This window comes from Lissotriton vulgaris, chromosome 12, assembly GCF_964263255.1.
Source record: "Lissotriton vulgaris chromosome 12, aLisVul1.2, whole genome shotgun sequence".
Taxonomy (NCBI): domain Eukaryota; kingdom Metazoa; phylum Chordata; class Amphibia; order Caudata; family Salamandridae; genus Lissotriton; species Lissotriton vulgaris.
In genome coordinates this window covers 228,431,842-228,444,429 of record NC_141700.1, presented here as the reverse complement: position 1 = coordinate 228,444,429, position 12,588 = coordinate 228,431,842, and the positions used below count along the sequence as shown (strand labels likewise).

The window sequence follows — 12,588 nt, the reverse complement described above, 5'->3', positions numbered from 1 at the left end:
TCGGGGGCTGGAGGGGCACCCGGTAGCATCCGCTCGAAGCAAGGGGCTGGAGAAGAGTTCTCCGACTTGCGCAGACAGTAACGGAGACTGGGGAAAGCAAGCCAAGATGGCACCAGCATAAACTCACCCCTCAGAGGCGTGGCCATGAAACAGAATCCCCAGGAGAGGCCGTGAGGAGGTAGGTGGCCACCCTGTACAGCTCCACTGAGTGGCAAGTAAGATCGCCCATCTCCTGAGGAGGCCGCGTCAGAAGAGGCGCCTCCTCTAGGGTCACTAGGGTGCGAAACCTGAGGACCTTGGAGGAAACATTGTCAAGAGAACAGACAAGGGCGGCGAAAGGGTGTCCCCACCCCACCTAAGGAACACATGAGCGATTCCTGCCACCAGGAAGAGGAGAGGAAACCGGGGGGGTGGGGGGGGGGAGTTAGAGGCACCCCCTCATCCCCATACAGGAGAGGTCCTGACTGGACTGGCCAGGGGGGAACTTGCTGCACTCTTGGAACTGGCAGTAAGGGAACCGCCACAGGCGCATTTTGCCTGGGGGGTCACAGGGGCACCATAACATCTCATCCTCACAGACCACTGAGATAGACCAACCACTTGCTGCAATGATTTAGGTCCACGCTCAGTGGGAAACTGTGTAAAGTGAGAACCAAGGCATCACAGGAGGGGACGCTGTGTGTGGGCGAACAGGGGTGCATGTTCCCGGGGCAATGCAGACTGGTGGGTAAAGAGATCAGGGCATCACTAATCCACACCATGACTGCACCATCTGCCATAGGCAGCCCCAAAGTCACCCTGCCTAGCAATGAAAAGGGCAGATTGCCTAGAAAAGCACCATTCTCCCCCTACCTCTCCAAACCCCCCGGCGGTGGCAACTGAGGAAAGGCATACGCAGAATTTATAGGGAAACTGTGGTAGTTCGCAATAAGCTAGTTAAGCTACAAAAACTGGACATCATGCTGCACACCACAGGGAGACTTCTCTACAACTACCGACAATACTAGACAACGTGTTGGAATCACACATGCCGACTGTATTAGCGACCATAAAAATACCAAAGTAGTGCTGGAACAAATGATTGAGGCAGTAACACATGATGTGAACCTACTCAGGGAGGACCACAGGATACTTTTGGAAAGGGTAACACACAGAATCAACCCTAGCTCAAATCCAGGCAACCATTCTAGAGTACGAGACACGCATAAAACTGTTGGAAAAAGAGATGATCGCATTGAAAGAGAAGGTCAATTACTCCGAAAATCGCTTGTGCCACAACAACATCTGGGTGGTAGGACTCCCTGAGCGGACAGAGGGATCATCTATAGAACTGCTTCTCGAGTATTCACTGTCATCAGTGATGATAGAGGGGAAGACCTCAAAGTGGTTCATGGTGGAATGAACCCAAAGAGTTTTCGGAAAAACATTGGTGTCAGGAGCCCCATCAAGGGCCATAGCGGCCAGTATACTAAAATATGAAGACAGAAACGCAGTACTGCAAAAGATGATGGTTAATAGGCCGATATCTGCTCAGACTACACCACTCTGGTGCAGTGGCAAAGAGAAACTTCCTTGGGGTTAAGACAACTGAAGTGCCTAGACATAAAACAGTAATTGTTTTTTCCCACCAGCCTCCAAATAACTACGCAAGGCGAAACCTACTTCTTTGCAACCAAAGAGGCAAAATGGGAGTGGTTGGAGCGTTGGGGATAGCGGACCCCTTTGGGGGGGCAGCACCGACACTGGGGTGGTAAGAACACAAATGGTGCCGTAAACCACAGAAGCAAACACTCCTAGGCCCATCAAAGGACCAGGCGGAAACCGAAAGGGCAAACATAGTGGCGGCAATCCACACTAAACAAAACTGGGAAGCAAGCAACATCTGGAGAGGCACGCTGGGAATCGGGGGGTTGAGGAGGAGAACCCGACACAACACGTGGTGACACCAATGACTTCGGGGGAAATTATCTGAAAAAATAATAGTCTTCTAGGAACTAAGCAATGTGAAACAATTGGGTATTTCTTACCTTTCCCCTGACGAACCCACACACAAAAAGGAACTTACTCATGCACACACCACTAGACATAACTCCTAACAGAAAAGTGCAGCAACTCAACATAGGGAAACTGGAGGGCTTTGTCCAGGCAGTGGGAATGGGATATGCCTGGAGGTCAATCCATGGCCAGCGCAAGGGATACTCCTACTGTAAGTATACCCTCATAGTTTACTTCTTTATACCATTGCTGATGGCCCATAGATTCACGGATGCAGAATACAGTGCGTGGTGAATATCTGATCACTCACCTCTAAGGATTACACTACAGGCACCAAAGCTGAGGGGGGAAAAGGAGTGGCAAATAGCAGCCTGGCTGCTAGAGAATCACCTAGAAGTTGAACGACTGAGTTGTCACAGACTTGTGTTTTTACAGACCATGCCGACTCAGTGGATGATGCGGCTACCCTTGGGGGTGGGGGGGTGGGGGGGTGGGGGTGGGGCTATAAAGTCACCAGAAGGGGGTAGATAATTTCAGGTGAGGTAGTAGATAAAAGACAGACGAACTGTGAAGAGGTGGAATGAGAACTCTGGGTGTTAGATGCCCCACAAGCTCAACCCCCATAGAAGATCTCACCTAAAAGATAGTTCAGAGAACAAAAGAATATTGAGCCCTTGACCAATGACATTAAACAGGTGCACATAGCCAAGCAAAGGAGGGCATATGAAGTGGGAGATAAGCTGGGTACACTTTTAGCGTGGCTCGCAGCTAGGGACTCGGGCAGAACACACACTAGTGAACTTCTGGGCCCCACAGGAGAGAGGGTCTCATCCAGCGAACCAATAGTGAACGTAATGACAGAATATATGCAGGACTTCTACTAGAGAAAGATACCCGCCCATGGGTCAGATTTGGAGGACTTTGTCCGAGGCTGCCCATGCAGGAAGTTGGAGCTCGAGAAGTGCTGGAGCTGGAAGCAGATCTGACTGAGTGTGAAATACAGATCGCAATCTGCAGACTAGGAAAGCTCCTGGCCCAAATGGACTCCCAGTGGAACTCATAAAGAAACTGGCCACCAATATTGTGACCTACTAGATAAGTTATGTGTGCAGTCCCATCGGAAGGGTGAACTCCCCAGAGATTTAAGAATGGTGACTGTGATACTAATACTCAAACAAGGGAAACCGGCGGAAAAATGGGATTCATATAGGCCTATCTCCCTAATAAATATAGATACCAAAATCCTAGCTAAGGCCCTGGCTAACAGACTGAGGGGAGTGATACTGTTCTTGGTCAACACGGACCAAAATGGGTTTATGGCCCACAGATCAATAAGGCTCAATCTTTTTAGACTTCATAATAATATAGCAGCATCATACGGAGGTAGAAGGTCCTCAGATGTGGTCCCAGCAACAATCACGTTACTTACTGCCTGGCGTGCCCTAAATGGGATGGTACAGGCTGCTCACACTAAAAACCTCTTTAAGGCTGGGTATGAAGTTTGGCACAGTGACAAGATAACCAGGATTTCAAAGCAGGGACGATATTGGTATCTCCACCTTAGTCGAGGTATGGGATGCAAACAGTATTGATCTCTTTGAGCACTTCAAGACCGAATACAACTTGTCGACCTCCCAAGTGCTTAAATACCACCAACTGCACCATAATCTGAGAGCGGCAGTGCCGAAGGACGAGATAACGATGGGGGCCTTTCCCCCTAGAGGCCATACTACTGGATGGCCATATGACCAATATGATGATATCTCTCTCATATCATAAGTTGCATAGAAACATGCAAAGAGATCGATGGCATGAGGACGTGCAAGTAATCGTGGATAAGGATTTAGGGGAACCATTGCAATTTCCCAGAGCAGTGGCAATCCAGGCACGTAATCAACTGATACAACTTAAAATATTACATAGAGTATATTATACTAGAGTCCTTCTGTGTGAAATGGGGAAAGCTACTGTTGCACCCAGTGTAGAACTGCGCGCAACCCAATCAATTTTGGGAAGGGATTGCGCTGAGACTGGAGGGAGCCACCGGGACATATATAAAGCCCAGACCACCGCTGGTATTGCTGGGGATTTGGAGTGAGCCAGGCATTACTACCTTTCAGAAACTCCTTAATTTGGGTTTTCTCCTGGCTAAACAGGAAATAGAGCTTAAATGTGGCTCCACAACAGAACTGCAAAAAACGGGCCTGAGAAAGTGAAATGAATATCTACTATCCATAAGAAAAGATGATATATAAAGGGAGTGATTGCTCCAAAAACCCGATAAAATATGGAGGGGATGGGCAGGAGAGGACTAACTATGGTCTGAAAGCCACTGAATACTCTGGCTGCATTTAGACCAGTAAAGTAGCTACCGCCACCATAAAGAATGGTACGTTGAGAGGAGGTGACCCCGGGGGGTTAAAAATATATATTAGTTATACAGTAAACACATTTTAGCCAGACAATATCATATGAGATCTTAATATCATCTTGAGGCATCTATAGTTTCCCAACTCACAAAATGTTGAGATTGTCTTTACTGAGTGTTAATCGTCACACAGTTGAATGAAAGTGATTTTTTAAAATTTGTGTTTGGTTCAACACTCTAGGACCCCCCACCACTCCTTTATATATCTATAATCTGTATCTAGATATCCTTATATATCCTATTTATTGAATCTGTTTCTGTTACGTAAGTTCAGAACACTCAGACCGTTTGCGTATTTTATACGGTGTGATATCTAATTCAAATACACTAATGTGAGATGGCTGTTAAAAGAAAGGAGCATAGGAATAAACGGCCATGTCCTCCGCATCTGTTGTGTCCTGGCAGTGCAGGTTTCTGCCTTGCTTTCTTTCTATTGAGCGTCTCATACTAATATCCATTATCTACATGACCCTGATTGGGAAGCTTGAGATATATTTTGTGAACACCATTCCAATCTCCTGGTCAAGTCACTACTCTAGCACATTCTGCCTCCTAGCAAATAACCTTAACGATAACAAGAATTTCTCTTTGACTCCAGGTGTGCAGGATCAACACTTTCCCTTTATTGACATGTTCTCCATACAGGTGGTTAAAGTCAACAACAAAGTTACCCTTTTTAAAAAAAACTCTTTTTATTGTTTTTTCCTACAGTTTTAGCTGGGTGCGTCGCACAGTATCCAATATACAGAAGAATGCGTTCATGCACAATACAGTAGTATTGGTGCCTGTTTAGCATGTAGCAGTACATTTGTCACCCATTAGAAGCCTCCTGTCCACCCTGCAGCCCACTATTCATTCTTACAGGAGCTATTTGACTCTTCTCAGGTCTCCAAAACATTGCTGACCTTCACAGAGCTGTGGCTTAGTCTGATGACTGCTTGTTTTCATCATGTGACTTTCTCTCTCTTCCCTATGGTTCCATTGCAGTCCAACCGTTCCAAAGGCCCTTCTTGACCTTTTGTGAGTTACCCTCCCTGTTGCCACAGTTTAAGTGCTAGCTTTAATTGTAATATTTTGCCTCGTTGTGTAACTTAATTTATCCTTGGTTGTGTAGTCTTGATTAGTTCTCTGACCAATCCTCAACACAGATTTTTAATGTTTGGTAGGCTATCCATGCCACTAGTTGTGAGCACACGAACTCTCTAAAGCCGTCATGGATGATAGGCGCCAATTGAATGTCAACCTGAAGACCACAGTATGTTTGAGATAATAGAAAGAAAAACAGAAGATTCCCAATGTGATAGATTACTAGCTGAAGGTCTATGAAAATCAAAATTATTTTAAAATAACACTATTGCATATTTTGATGGTATACAGAAAATATAAAGTATATGCATATTTACACAGTAACAGAAAGGGCATTATTGTGTAGAGATACTGTGTATAATAACCATTCTGCAACATTTAATACAAAAAGTATTATAGAATAAATGTGTGTTTTCCAAATAAACATTTAGTTGAAAAGGTTTTGTTATTTGATGGCTCTATTGTGATTTTTGAAGTATAAAAATATTTATGATTTATACCATTGTTAAAGAACAGAGTAGGCAGGTTGTTTTTTTGTTACTTGTTCATTTTCCCTGCTTCTGCCGCTCTACATTCTAGTAGTCAGGGCCCCTTTTATCTTTCCTAGGCCGTCACGGATGGAGACATTGCTCATCCTTAGCACAGGTCACCAGTTCTTCAGAGGGTAAGCAAAATCACAGGGAAGCTCCAATGGACTCAGGAGTGAAGAAGTCAACGTTGTCCTCTTAAAGTGAACCCTGAAGGTTTATCATCATCAATGTTCTTTATTCGATTTTAGTCAAACAAAACATAAAAGCACACAGATACTATCTTCAGAAAAATAAAACCACATATCATATCATACATATGAATGAAACTCCCCAGATAAAAACCAAGAAACATAAAAGCAGATAGTTGGACAATCTAAAAATTGAAGCTACAATATTGCTGGTCGGACTTGAATAAAATCTGATCTAAAAACAAAGGACGAATATACTTAAAAAGTAGTCTGGAAAATGTTGAACATATAAAAACAATATGCAAAGTGTCAAACGTAGCAGCATGATCACAGAAACAACTCGGATTGCGTGTGCCAGCCCGCTAATAACCGAGGGAGCAAGTTAAGGCAAAAATAGGTCAAAAGGCGCTTACGGTGAGCTGGCATATCAAGTAATAAGTACGGTTCAATAGGATCCGTGGATTTAATTATTACATAATGCAGAAGAGATTTTTTAGACCATGCGTTCTGCACCCACTTTTCCTGAGCTTTGTCTGAAAAGGCTTTCTTAGCCTCTGCCTTATTGATAGATTCTGGGTTGGTGAATAACTCAGTGTTATACTTCTGCTGCTCAGCCTGAGTGTATGTGTGAATGGAATGTCTGTGAGTGTCAGTTGGAGATGAGCTGAGCAGCAGTGAGGCTGCTCCTGGTGGGGCTCTCCCCCATATAACTCCTTACCTTAATAAATCTGCATGAAAAACTGCCTGGATTGGTCCTTCCTCATTTTACTACACTCAGGTGTTCCAAGGTTACTGAAAGTACACTTAACATAGTATATCATGGGTAAATGAAGCCCATGATCCAGCGCAAGGCAATCTCTTCGGAACCTTCTATTGAGTTCTAATTCCTCCTTGATCCAAATTAAAAGTCATAATATTACCGGGCAGACTGGGATAAAAAAATACCGGAAATATAGCCAACCCCCAATTCCTTATGTACCATCTCCCGCATGACAGTTTGTGGAAACCTCACGACCTTTCTTAGCAAATTATTTTCCGCCACCTGAATAAGGTCGCAATCCTTGTATCCCCAGATTTCATAGCCAAAACTTGTTGTTGAAATGCATTTTGTTTTATAAAGATCAATAATTGATCTAATGTGGGGTTGGCCAAGCTGCTTTGAGAACTGCTTTAAACTATGAAATACTCTGTTAAGAGACTGAGCCTGGACATTGAGTTAGAATTGCCAATTCAACTTAGTCTCCACTAATAAGACTAGATATCAAAATGTGTCTCCCTGCCGAATTCATTAGCTTTGTGTATGTACGTTTTGGATTTAGTACTACCAGGGCCGAGTACCATAGTGTGACTTTTAGTGAAATTGACTGTCAAACCCAAGTCTTCCATAAATAAAATGAATAGAGCTCTTCTTCACTATGATACACTTACTAATTAATAAGTGATGGTTAAGGTCTTGTTTGATCGTTCCCCGACCAGGTCTGAATCAATATTGGATATCTGACAGTACTTTATTATCTTCTGCCCACTCTGACAGCCTCTTCAGCAGGATGCGGCCTAAGAATTGTAACTTCCACATCGATTGAAAATATTGGCCTGTAACAGGCTGGGTCGGCTCTGTTCCTTTTTTTCAATACCGGTATAATTACTGACTTTAACCATTCGGGGGAATATGACTACAAAAGTCAGGTGTTGTGTAATAATAGGGGCCAAAGATCAACATGAGATTTTTATAGGTTTCCTGGTGCATCATCCAGGCCCGGGACTTTTCCGGAGGGCAATGCCAGTATATCGTCCTCAACTTCCTCCCAACTACAGAGTATTACCTTCCTCCTATGAGGATGAACAGAGGAGGAAGTTACCATTTTCTCTTTATAGATAATCTCAAAATGACATACGCAAGCTAGGGGAGGGGGAGAATAATGAGAGCCAATTTGGGCTGAGCATCTGAATGAAAAAAGTGGCGTTTCACCACCTCCCAGAATGTTCTGCTACCTCTAAGTCAGAGGTCTTCAAACTTTTGTAGGTTGAGCCCCCCAGCTGAATTTTCTTAGATGTTGGGCCCCCCTCACCTGACAGTAATTTCTAGGATCTGGTACACTACATAATCGACCACCACACGCATGTCACGGGCTATATCCGTCAAATAATGTTCAACACAATAAGAGTGTTTAGTAAACTGCAGGTTTGTGAGTGGGTGGGTGTGGTGAAATGACAGAGGCTTATTACACTGCTCAAAACACAATTTTCCAAGATAAAATGTGTGCAAATTGTTTTTACTAGGATGCTTTGTTTTACACATGCCATAGATTAATAATAACACAACCAACGTAAATGTGCCGGGTGTGCTTGTTTTTAGCCACAGAGACTCTCAATCTGTCGTTGGATTTTAGCTACTGCCATCCTCCGGTTGTGCTCCACATCCAGTCTTAAACGGTACTTAGTCTTTAATGCCGCAAGTGCTGAGAACTCAATCTCACATAAATAGGACAAGCTGAAAGGCAAGGGAGTTTTGATGGCAGTTTCTCTCAAAGCTGAATATTCTGCAGACATTTTTGACCAAAACAGTGACTGTAAAGGAGACCGTGTTATCAGATTTTTCGAGCACTCCCTAGCTCAGATTTGGTACACGAGAAACAATTCTTCTCTAGAAACCATTAACAAACGTTTTAGGCAGCATTATAATGGGATAATTGCCCACCAACCAGTTACGAATCCGAAGACAAAGGTAAAAGCCCACAGAGATGGCGCTGAGCGAACACCTAATTGAGAATTCCTTAGTGGTACGATAAGTTGCTTGCCTGAAGCAGTGGGGGTTCAGGACAAGTCAGGTTTATGTTTAAAAAAAAATAGAACTGTTAACCCCTTAAGTGCTGCTGACGGCCAACGGTCGTTAGGAGCGCTACCTCCCCAGTGCTGCGCACGACCATTGGACGTCCATTCAGCACTAGTTCCAATGGACAGCGCAGCACTGGGGAGGGATATTTACACGCAGCTAAGGTGTTAATAAATTAATGATGTTGTCTATTTTACTTCAGAGCAATGTTATCTGACAGACTTTGTGGTGGCATGTACATGTTAAGTATTTTAGTTGCCCTGGGCCAATACTATTTTGGGGACCCCTGTTCAGAACAGCTTTGAGATTAAATGATTCATTCTCAGCTCTGCCATACCCTCTTTAGCCAGGCTACTAACAGTGCACAGGCGATAAGGTCGAAATTCTAAGTGTTTACATCTAATATTCAGCGATAGCGATGTCTGTTTTCACTGTTGTAACAAAGCATCAGCCCACTAATTTTACAGCGAATAATATCTGTGAGATCGTCCATTGTTTCATATGTGAGGACCCGTTTTGATCTAAAATAAACTTTTTTTATGGTTGTTGCATGAAACAACAACATTTCTCAGCAAATAATAATCTGCTCTCTCACATCAATCTCATTGAAAAGAAATGAAACAAAATGATATTTTCAAGAATTTTGTTAAGGAATTATTCCAGTCCATCAGGGCAAAAACAGAGCTGCCTCTATCAAGGGGGCCCCTGAAAGGCTGGATTGCAGTGTATGTAAATGTGTCCATTTGTAATTTAGGACGGAAACCTTGATGGGGCACGACATGCACATACTTGTGTACAGGGGAGCAACAATACCCGAACTTCGGGTGGGGGCTAACGCTCCCAGCCAGGGCTGGCCCTAGCACAGGTTGCACAAAGTGCAAAGGTTTGTTTTGGCGCCCCCTCCCCCATTTCCTCCTCCTCTATGAATTTCCTCACTACCCCTCACCAACAATGCACCTCATCTCTATATGGCACCTTTCGGGCAAACATTTTGTTTTTTTATAGCACTACTCATTGTTTACTCACACTCAGTTCTTTGATCTGCATGCTACTCGTTCTTTGTAGCAGGCACATTAAACCTCTGCGCTGTGTGGGTGGCAGAAGTGCCCATGTGAGTGCCCGCTGAGCCATGCGAAAGTTTGAGAGTAGGGTAAGAGGAGTGACTGCAGGGTGCGTGAGGTGACCATATGAATTTGGGTGCGGATGTAAGTGCAGAGTGGGACGAATGAATGTATGGTTAGTGATGCTCTTATTTGAGGGAGATTGCAGATTGAGCAGTAAGGGGGACAGGTGAGTGAAGTGTCACATGAGTGCAGGGTGAGTAGTGTGCTTGTGTGACTGCAGGGTGAGGAACAGGGTGAACAGTGCAAGTGCATTTTGAGTGCAGAGTGATCACTGGGAGTACAGGGTAAGCGGGTGAATGGTGGGAGTGCATCCGGATCAGTGTGAGGGCATTGTGATCACTTTGAGTGCAGGATGAGCATGAAACTGAAGGGCGAGAATGAGGAACGAGTTGTCTGACTGCAAGGTGCATTCCTAGACAGTTGAAGTAATTCAGCAGGGTATTGGCAGTGTAGGGTTTCAGATATAAGTTAAACTATTGCTGTTATGGCATTAACCAGGGATCAGGGTGGAGGAAATAAATGTGCTGATCTTGCAACAAACGTAGTCTTGTGATTAGGGTTGCCAGCTCTTTATTTTGATGTCCCAGGCAGTACAAAAATACAAAAAAAACAGTCACCTAAAGCTGTATGGTCAGCACTTGTCTGTGCATACTTTGAACAGCAAATATAAACAGAAGCACTTTTAATTGTGTTCTAGGGCTGCCTGAATGATCCATGACTGATAATAAAATGTAACAAAGACCGAAAAGTCACATTACAAATGTATACATACTTATTTATTTATAAGCATATTTAGCTCAAGACAAGCAATTTCCAGGCTGTTTAAACAACACATGGCTGGCTGGCATTTTCCTTTTGGCAACTTGAAGCCCTGTGGGCATTGCGTGCCTACCTGTGTAAATTTAAAAGAAACTTTTTCTCCTTTCTGCTAAAACCTAACCCTTCCAGGATGGGGTTAAACTCATAGAGCTGAAATGCTTCAGCTGCAGTGGGAGGAAGGATGTCTGCTAAAACTGAAAGCAAGTAACAGACAGTCATTTCAGCTGCAGTGGGAGGCAAAGAGTCTCCTCTTCTATGAAATCGAAGTCTGTTTCTTTGCTTTCGGTTTTAGCAGGAGACTCCCTGCCTCCCACTGCAGCTAAAGTGTTTCAGCTCTAACAATTAATCCTTTCGATGCTGATGACGAGCTCAGCTCGTCATGAGGCACGGTTGAGCTGTGCTGATGACGAGCTGAGCACATCATGAACAATGGTAATCGATGAGGGTCAGCACAGGAGGGGAATACCATCAGCAGCGAGGGTGTTAACCCCCCACTGTGACAGTTAACTCAGCTCTGGCAAGATATTACCAAATTTTTTAGGAAGTCCTCAGAGATTATTTGAGCACATCTTAATCTGCGGCCCTGAACCATTGGGGCAAGTAGCCCCTTATGCAATTGTGGCTGTTTAATAACTTATGCGTCTAATCTGAGCTCAGCACATATTGGGTTATGAACGCTATAGGTACTCCGCATGGTTTTAAACTCAATAAGGGAACCAAATAGACAAGCAGATACAATAATATAATCACTAGCGGTGCTGCGGCCTCTGCCCTTTAAAGTAGGTACTTGGCTGTCCGAAAAAAAACTCCTCTCTGGATAACAAATTAATAAGATTGCATTTGGCGAGTGCATCAGTTATATACTCCCCCCTGCTGGGAGTGACTAAAATACACCGGTTTAGAAGCAGGACATGGATATTTCGTCCCTGCAATCGTGCCACGTGACTTACAAGGGTGTAAGTTAAAATCTCCTGAAAATTTGGATAGACATAGGTTTAAATAATGACAGTGTATATGTTTCTAAAAGTTTCTTAACTCTGTCACAGGGATATCGTGATGAAACTGAATTGTAAACATTAATTACTAACGGCTTAAGAGTTATCAAAAATTAACACACTTAAAATATTCGGTGAATCCAAAGAAACAATCTCCATGTCACAACCTAGACACAGTGTGATGGTCACAAGACCCCCTCCGCCGTCTTTCTTGAGGTGAGGGCTTGCCATTTACAGAGAAAGTGGCAAATTCATCCATACTCCAATCACCAGTAGAATTCCAGTTCTCTTGTAGGCAGATTACTTCATATGAGTGCAATATTGACATTTCTTGCTCATCATTTAGAACATGACTCACTCCAGCAACATTTCAGCCCTGGATAGCGAGTAGCTAGATACCTGGGTGGTGGACTACCATTTGTCCCACCTGAGGGCACGTCCAGGCTGGCTATGTGTCAATCTTGCTTCTCTAGATGTGTTAATGGTGCAGATCTGTTACTTAGCTGCAAGTCATTGCAGGGCCCTTTACCTTACACAGTGGGGCACCCATTAAATAAAGGTTGACTAGCTGGGACCTCCACCAGGTGCTT

The 12,588-nt window shown here is 43.9% G+C and overlaps 1 protein-coding gene across 1 annotated transcript in view; it reads left to right on the top strand.

The window, feature by feature from the left end:
- The window catches only part of TK2 (thymidine kinase 2), a 286,208-nt gene that overhangs the window by 61,370 nt on the left and 212,250 nt on the right, over nucleotides 1–12,588 (top strand). The gene's annotated exons all lie outside the window — the stretch shown is intronic.